We start from the raw sequence: 9970 nt of genomic DNA, 5'->3' as shown, positions 1-9970 counted from the left end.
TCTGCTCCGTCGTATGGTGTTTACATATCTCAATTGATACGTTATGATCGTGCATGTTCACACTATACGTACTTATATACAGGAGTGTGCTCCGTACGCAGAAACTGCTCCAACAGAGTTATGAGGAGGAAGCATTAAAAATGACACTCCGTAAATTTTATGGACACCATCACCAATTGGTTGATCTATACGATGTGTCTGTGTCTAAATTATATACCTATGTGGAGTTATTTTTTTTTCCAGAACGACAGGTCTTTCTTTTGGAGAATCAACCCAGACGATACCAAGTTTGAATGAAATTTGCTTCAAGTCATAAAATAATGACCTGTGTAAGGTCATTATTTTCCATGATTAAAATGCAAACTATAATTTACTTAAACATTTAATTCGTTTAATAGTTATCGTGTTCTGTGGATTAAGGTATAAACAATCCGGTCCTCAAATTTTTTAGGACTGATTACAAAAAATCGTCGTGGACGCACATTTTAACTTTCGAAAACAAATAATGTGAAATTTTGTTAAATTTATCGCTACAATAAAGGGACAATATTTGAATTAAATTTCATAATGCAAAACTCTTCTTCAAAACACTTTAAAAACTTGTCAGATTTAGCACATTCGTGTGTAGAAGTTTGAACATCTTATTGAGTCCAACTGTATTGTAAATCATACATTGACCTATGGATATTCGTTGTGCGTGTTATATGTACATGTATCACGATTTCGTGCTCTATTCGTGTCAGTTCTGAATTTATTATATCTATATATACCTATACCTTTTACTCTATCAAATGATCCAAATGACCAAATATTTTAACCTCTAAAGAATACCAGCCACGTACTTTATGATAGGGTTGGGTTGGCGGGGGGAGGGGGGAGGGGGAGGGGGGGAGAGCGGAGTTTAATAATCAATTCTGACTAAGTTCTCTGTTTAAAAAAATGAATTGCCATTCAAAGGTGCAGAACAGCAATAATTCTGAACAGCTCGTAAGAAACTGATAAAAAAAAATTATTTGCTTTTCCGCGATGAAAATATCACGAAAAAAAAAGAAAAAAAACCCTTACATCTCCCTTTCATAATCTTAGTTGATAATAAATTACTTACAATGGGGCTTGTATTTGTCATACACCGTAACAATTCATTTGTGTCTGGCTTCATGCAGTTATAGTGATTTTTCTATTGTAACTGGAAAATGATTGCTAAAGCTTATATCTAGATTCATTAGTGAGTTTTATTTCACGTTACAAATTAGCCGTTGGGCGTATTAAAACCAGAACACATCAGAAGAGAATATCCCACTTTAGTGTGGTCGGTAAAATAGGATGGAAATCTTGCAAATCTTTGCAGAAAATAATATTGTTTTACGGTATATAAGTCAGATAATGCATATTTTAAGGTTTTCTTGTCGTATAATACACCTCGGTGTGTCAGGATTGCCCGAAGAAAGACCTCCCTACGGTCGGTCTTTCATTTGATCAATCCTGACACCCCTTGGTGTGTTATACGACAAGAAAATCCTTAAAATACGCATTATCTATAACCTAACTAGAGATATTTTTACCACGTCTTAGATTGTGGTTTACCAGCTAAATGGTCTGGTCTGCTAACACAAACGTGACCTATTTCCGAATATGACTGTTTTGCCGATTGTGAATTCACATTGCTATACGACGTGTCTCGGTATTTATACATTCAATATTCGTGTATTTAGGTATGACGTTTCTTTTGTAATTACGGTTAGATATTGTGTTATGTCTTATCGTTTGTGTTTTGAATTCTGTATTTTCTGTACATTTCACATATGTCTTATTTGTCAGTATAGTCGAGTTACCCGTAGTTCGTCTTCAGTGTTTTTGTTTTATGTTGTTTGTGTTCAAGTGTGTTTACTGTTTGGTCTTACATGATCTTGCATTATATTACAGTTATTTTATTTTTTATTTTCTATATATATGATAAAAAAATCAGCTATTTCATTTATATGATTTTAAGTTTAAAGCAACTATATGCACAGGATTTTTTTGTTTATACACAGTTTTGATTTAGAAGAAAAACCAACATGGCTAGAATATACAAATAATAACACCATTACAAACACAATTCCATTTTAATATTCTTGTCATGGTTATAATATACATAAAATAACACCATTACTAACACTATCCCAATTTGATATTCTTGTACGTGTATGTTATGAATAAAACTAATCTATTACATTTTTCAGACCTTTATCTGTCACGTCACAAAATTATGTCACTTTTTGTGGCGTTGATTCATTAATGTGACGCAGTTTATACTTCGTTTTGGTGTCTTGTGCTGTCGTAAATTCATGGAAGGTGTCCGTTGTTATTCTGCGGTTGTACTTTTATATTATTTATTTATGTATTTTTCTGTGCCGAGTGTTCTTGCGTTTGTTTGTACTGTATTCCTTTCACGTAGTGTTGTCATCTTAGCGGTAGTTTTAACATTGCCATATAAGCGGGAGGTTTGGCTAGCCATAAAACCAGGTTTAACCCACTATTTTTTCTTAAAATGTCCTGTACCAAGTCAGGAATGTGGCAGTTGTTATCAAATAGTCCGTTTCTATGTATGTTGGCGTTTGGTTTTGTTGCAGTTCAGTGTTTCTTTTGTTCCGTTGTTTTCCTCTTATAGTTGATGTGTTTCCCTCGGTTTTAGTTTGTAACTCGGATTTGTTTTCTCTTAATCGATTTATGACTTTTGAACAGCGGTATACTACTATTGCCTCATTTCATATTGTAAGCTATACAAGTCCATGTTCTTTGAAAGTAACTACAACATTAATCTCAGGCTTAAATTGATAATATATAAATAATTATAGTAGACTTAATTAAAGATAGTTTTACTAATAACATTATTCTAGGCGAGTAATCTTCAAACTAATGTTGTGTAATGTTCAAATGTATAAGTAAACTGGTTTTTCTTTTCTTTTTTTATCTATTCTCAAAAACACTTCAGTGCGAAACAAGAAACGGAGAATGTAAACAGGTTTGTGATGGTGAGAATACAAAAGATACAGGCCCTTGTTGCAATGGAAACAGATGTTGTGAGCCGCCTAAGTGTATTGATATGTAAGAACATTATACCTAGTCGAATCCAGCTTTAAAATTATCAAATTAACTTTAATTGTTAAAAAATAGGCAGATCTGTCTTATTTTAATTTTATTAACTCAATGCTTTCATCTGGATTTAGTTGGACTGATAACAGCTCATTGAGACTGAAAATGCTATTTCCTGTTAAAACACACAAACGTTTGACCTTGCGGAGACTTGCGTAAAATATATTTTAATGTTTTTCTTCAAAATGATATATTTTTTCAAAAATAAAAAACGCATGATCTGTGAATATGCATGAGACTTCTGATTTAAAACATCTTAAATATCAATTGTACAGGAAATTTCACCGGTCAGATTGGCTGTTTCACTACACCAAATTATCTTTTAAACTATAACAATAACCAAGAATGTTATTACATCATCAACAATAAAGAAGGCTCTAAAGTAACGCTGAACTTCAAAATATTAGACTTGAATCGTGGTGATTTTATAAGGGTATGAACATATTTGGATAATATTGTTGATACTGTAATTGTAATCATAGCTGTTTTGATTATTCTAAACAGTGATAAACATACTGAACTATTAGTTCGGTCAAGAAAGACAACTTGTACTTAAAAAAGGGAGGTAACTCAATTTTCTTATAAAGGGAACGAGTCATTTTGCACACCAATTTGTGTACATAAATAATTAAATATCGGATCACAACGGTTTTTGAATGTTTGATGATCGATGTCCAAATTTAATTCCAATAGTATAATACTTTGTAATCTTAGCTTAGAATCAAATTAGGATTATTACGGTTTATATATGTCGTGTACATGTTATCATTTTGTACAGGCTATTACTTGTACAAATATTTTATACAAGTAATTACTTGTATGAAGCCATCATACAAGTTATTACTTGTACAAATGCAATTGTACAAGTAATTACTAGTACATTTTTTTCTGAGAAAAAGATAATAATTTGTACAAATCATTAATCTACCTTGCCCTATCTGATGTTCACAACAAATCGTTTCCCTTTAAACAAATAATTCATTACGTAGCTTAAAGGTATATACATTCAACATGTAAGAATTTTTAAAGTGTAAAGATGAAAACAGTGTAGAAAAGAAATTTCATGATGAAATAATTAACTTATGGCATGACAATAAATCTTCTAATAATTCAGTATTCACACACGAAAGACGTGAGATTATTAGTAATGTAAAGGAAGCCAATTTCTGTTCCAAAAAGTCAGCACTTCAAAGATATTTCTTAAGTCAGTATGATGTTTTGAATGTAGCCGGATTTGAAAAACTCATTCACAAAGGAGACGAAATTATCTATCATTGTACAGTTGATGAAATATACCCTTTGATTATAACAGCACATTCTGGATTTGGTCATGGAGGCATCCACAACATTAACATTGTAAGTAGTAAAAAAAAAACAATTTACCAAATCAGCAGAGAAATTATCAGGCTTTTCCTTTAGATATAAGAACAGTGTATTTTGAAAAAAAGTCTCTCTGAAACCACCAAATTAGTCGTTCGTCCTAACACTTTTACAGACTATAGTTTTGTTGTCAAGTAGACCTTGTTGACTATCAATCCTATCCAGATGGAGAATATAAGTGGATCATGCACTACCAGGATCACTTGACCAAATTCAGTGCACTGTGCCCTTTAAAGACAAAAAAGAGCAGTTGAAGTGGCTTACCAACTCTCCGACATCTTTTTTAACTTTTGTAGCTCCTGCAAAGTGATAATGGAAGGGAATTTACAGCTAGTGAAATTACAGAACTTAAACTTCTTTGGCCAGAGCTTAAATTGGTGTATGGTAGACCACATCACCCTCAAAGTCATGGGTCCGTCGAAAGGGCGAACGCTGACATAAGTAGTATGAAATTATTTCATGTTTTTAATTCTTTTTCCCCAGGTCAAACCATGAACGATTGATCAGTCGCCGTATAAAGCATTATTCGGAAGTGACCCTAAAGTTGGCTTGTCATCGTCAGCCCTTCGAAAAAAAATACTTGACACTATAGAAACTGAAGAAGATTTAAGTTCATTGACAAAAGCTTCTAGTGACGACAATGTAACAACAAACATTGACTAAAGTTAGCAAAGACCCATCGAAACAACATCTAATTCAAAATTTAATAACACTTAATATATTGGCTCTCAATAATGACGACTTCAGTATGTACACTAAAGAGATATATCATGCCAAACTGACTTTAAATAAAGCTACAATGTAATACAAACAACGAAAACTGCCTTTTCCTGCATCTTGATATCTATATCTTTAACGGGAAGCTTAATACCAAAATGAATGATAAACGAGATGATTTTTCACTTCCTATTGTTAGTTGTCCAATTTTAGATGGTGACGTTCCCTTGTCACAATCTTATGGTGTTTATATATACCAACTTGTTCGATTCGCCCGTGTATGTAATAACGTATTTGATTTTAACGAAAGAAATCTCTGTATTACTGAAAAATTATTACACCAGGGTTTTCGATATCACAAACTAGTCAAAACTTTTAATAAATGTTATCATCGAAAAGGACATCATTCTGGAATATAAATCAACAATTCAACAAGCAGATATCTTATACGTTCAGGTATTTCACATCCAATCTTTTATGGTAATATTCTTTACAGAGCACAAAAATGTCGGCATTCACCTCAAAAGCTAACCAAACCATTAAACAGACTTATTCAGAAGGGATATAGTTACGATACTGTTGTCAGGTCATTAAGAATTGCTGCAGCATAGGTTGGTATTAATATTGATTCACTCATAGGGACTTTGAATCGGAAATAAACACTTTCATTCCAAAACCAGTTGTTGGCATGACATGGGTTATGTCTTCTAATATATTTTATGACGGTATGATACTAAACCCTTAACAGGAGGGAGTTTGCTTGATTTTCATATGATGGAGACATAATATTTCAATCAGTCTAATTGAGGTCTGGAGCTGGCATGTCAGTCGGTAACTGTTAGTAGTCCATTGTTAATTTATTGTATCATTGTCATTTTACTTGGATTGTTTTGTTAAATAAATATAACTAAAAGATAGTGATTTGTACAAGTTACTATCTTTTTCTTCACAAAAATTGTACAAGTAATTACTTGTACAATTATATTTGTACAAGTAATAACTTGTATGATGGCACTATACAAGTAATTACTTGTACAAAGTTTTTGTACAAGAAATAACCTGCACAACATAATAACATGTACACGACATATATAATAATTTCAATTAATTTTTATTATACGAGATGCGCATTCATTGTGCGTAACATAAATCTTTCTTATCTTTGAACACTGTTCTAAAAATGCAAATTATGTAAAAAAAAATTAATAAAGGATTTGATTTTATAAGAAAAAAAAAAGAACCTTCTGCCCACCTAAAATATTGAATTTTGTCATGTCTGGTTTAATGACTATATATATCTTGATTGCCATACAGACAATGCATTACATCGGTACAGAGAAAAATTCAAAACTCATTAACTCAATTTGACTATTAACGAATTGGTGAAATATCTGTTTCTATTTTCATCTTTGAACTGCAAGATGGCGAAATGCATCTATAAAATCTTTCAAATTTGTGTAAGTTTAAAATAGAGAATGTTTCAAAACAAAATAGATTTCACTTCTTCAATACATGTGGTGAACATAACTTTGGCCACTTAAAAAAAAATAAAAAGTATTATGTTATCAAATTTTGTTAAATATCTATTTCAAGTTTATGATCTTTTATATGTTAAGATAACATCGTAAAAATAAATAAACAAACTTAACACCTTCATGTTATTGCTTCGCAAACGAAGATGTCCTACTGATTTTATGGCCATCCCAGTCAACAGACTAACAGTGGGCCAACGTTGGCAAATTGTCGGTCCGTTGGTCGACCGTTGGTGTTAGCTGCACAACATTGGCTCAACGTTGGCAAATTGTCAGTCCGTTGGTCGCACGTTGATGTTGGCTGCACAACATTGGACCAACGTTGGCAAATTGTCGGTCCGTTGGTCGCACATTGGTGTTGGCTGCACAACATTGGACTAACGTTGACCTGACAGGCTGCTGTTGTAAATCCATATTATTATCTCATGTTGGTTATAAATAATCGGGCCAACGTTGGCATTATGTTAGTAGCATATTTTATGTTCATAGGGCCGATATGAAATTTTGTAAATAAAAATTGATTATGTAATATTTTACGCTTTATTTCTCTTGGGAGGCGGATAATTGCGATTGCTGCATGCTTTATAAAAAGTTAATGTTATACCAAAAGTGTTCATCAACTGAAATTACATTTACAACTCTATGTTGGGCAAATGCTGGGCCAACGTTCATCCTTGTATTATACTCTATACTAGTATATAAGCCAGGTAAAATTTATTTTGGAATATCATTACTGTAATAAAAAATTGTATATCGTAAACATAGATTGGCTGGTTAAAAGTGTAAATTTATTGCAATAATTATTTATTATAACTTTTTTCATTGAACTTTGTGAAACATAATAATTTAGCAATTATATACAGAATGATATTTGATACAGCCAGTCTGTTAATCAAGCACATTCTGATAAGGTTGACCATATGTTAGACAAATTTCAAAGATAGTTGCTATGTTAATTAAGTTTATAGGAAATCTGAATGAAATAGGATGGTCACTTTTGTGGTTATTTCCTGTTGTGTATTTGAAAGAAAGCAGTGAAATGAAGAAAAGAAAAAGAAAAAATCATATCATCTGAGGTTCAAAGAGAAAGAAAGTAACATGTAAGTTGTAACTTTAAAAATTCTGAAATATATACGATTATGAATTGACAAAAACAATATGCTTTTTTTTTTAATCTGAGGGATGTTGTTCAAAATTAAAACATATAATTTCTATCATTTTATAATGTTATTATGTTGATCTTGAAGTTCATACGTTTTGGGCGAAATATTTTCTAGATTTTGTTTAAATAATTTCAATCCTAAATAATCATGAAATATTTGCCACTGAACATTAGTATCATCCAAACAAATTGTAAATTACCAATATTTTAATATTTTATATCTGAAATCTATTACGATTGCATTTATTACCATTATTAATTGAAAATCTGTCTTAAGATGTACCTTGTTCCGTAATGTTTTTGAAATGTGGTATAATGATTTCTACATTTTTGGTTCATAGAAATATAAATGAATTTGTTAGTTTTATTATTTCTAAATCGCATGCAAACATATACGATATATTTGTGAAACCTGATCATATACACACTTGCATGTGTAACAGTGTTTTAGATATCAAATAGAGTACTTATTTCTTAATCTTATTAAATTCATTGCAAGAATGTTGTAATTTATATATAAATATACAGACTTGACTGAATTTAGTTTTTTGTCCTCAGCAAAACTTTTGCAAAACAAAACCGATATTTGAATAGTTTGTAGGAGTAAATATCAGTCACAAAAAGCTGACACTTGAAAAAATAAAAAAAAGGGGGGGTGTAAAAAAAAGACATTACCATACATAAGGATATTTATAAAAGAAAAAGACTATACAGATTATTGTCCGAATTACTTGAAGTAGCTTTTCCTTTAAATATACAATTTTAAATTTTAATATAAATTTATAGGTCAGGTATTTGAGAACTACAGAAGACAAAATAATCAGAGTGCAAAAGGAATAATACAGAGCTAGGAATAATAGGAACTATTGACAACATCCTGGCTAGAAAATGCATGGGAATGGAGATGGGAAAAAATGCATTCTACCATTTGATAGCCCAGAATGAATAACTTTAAGAAAGTAAGTTAACATAATAGCAATCCTTTATTCTACATCGGATTCGAATTTCACAGATATATATGCATAAAATGTTTAATACTACCATTAATGCTAGTGTATTTAGACTGACTTTGTATTTTGTTTCAACTACTTTTATTTATTTACTTAGAACGTTTTTGCCAAAGTTTCCTGTATCCATTTCTACACTCAATTGTCCTGCTTAACCTAGCTAGCGAGGTGAAGTGTAACAATTATGGTAAAGCATGGAATATGCCTTTTGCCTTGACTTGTATAGGCTAGGGAAAATATTTTAAAAAAGAGTATTTTTTCTAACTATTGTAATGTGCCAGAACACCGGAAACAATGTATTTGTTTTCTTCTTTGTTTATTTTTTTAGGAGAATTTAATATATTCTAAATATATATACATTGAGTACTCATTTATTCATTACTTTATTACAGGGGCAGTGAAATAACTTTTATGAAGATATGCTAAACTGGATAAAGGATTTAACATAAGACAAAGCCAGAAATAGTGACAAAACAAAGTGTAGCAGAAAACAAAAGGAATACTCTTGCGAATAAAAACCATGTTGGAATACAGAACTAGTAAAATAACTGTATAAAATGAATTATCAATGCCTTCATACAGAGCTTGGATATTGCAACATAAACTGTAATGATATTATACAAATGGGATATTAAATGAATTATCATTCTAGATCTGATTTAGCAACGTAAAGATACAAACAAGTTTTTTTTAAACTTTGCTGGTTGTCTAGCTAATAATAAATTATGTTTAATCATACCTTTGTATTTACATTATTTAAGAAAAAATAGGTAACATGGATATGTTGATTGAATTCGTTGAAATATGGGTAAAATTCAGAAGTACAATTCCTGGAGAGAGATTTATTGGTTGTTGGTTACTGAAACGTTCATTGGCAAATATTTCATGCATGTTCAGGAAGATGGAGAGAAAGTGGTAAAATACAAAATGTTCGGGTAGTATGTCAGACACAACATGGTATAGTGGATCTGTAAAACGCAATAATTGCAACATTTTAAAAATGTAATACTGTCGCCATTTTGAACTGAGGTAAGAAC

At 31.2% G+C, this 9970-nt stretch overlaps 1 long non-coding RNA gene across 1 annotated transcript; it reads left to right on the top strand.

Annotated features, from left to right (window-relative positions):
* The first annotated feature begins 8745 nt into the window (after window positions 1–8745).
* Window positions 8746–9671, top strand: LOC127719024 (uncharacterized). The gene is made up of 2 exons (XR_007990108.1): window positions 8746–8885; window positions 9326–9671. It is a non-coding gene; the product is annotated as an uncharacterized LOC127719024 (long non-coding RNA).
* Window positions 9672–9970: the final 299 nt, after the last annotated feature.

Source organism: Mytilus californianus, unplaced genomic scaffold (assembly GCF_021869535.1).
Source record: "Mytilus californianus isolate M0D057914Y unplaced genomic scaffold, xbMytCali1.0.p SCAF_10, whole genome shotgun sequence".
NCBI classification, from domain to species: Eukaryota; Metazoa; Mollusca; class Bivalvia; order Mytilida; family Mytilidae; genus Mytilus; species Mytilus californianus.
Note: the sequence above shows the minus strand (reverse complement) of the source record. Positions and strands in the feature narration are given on the sequence as shown.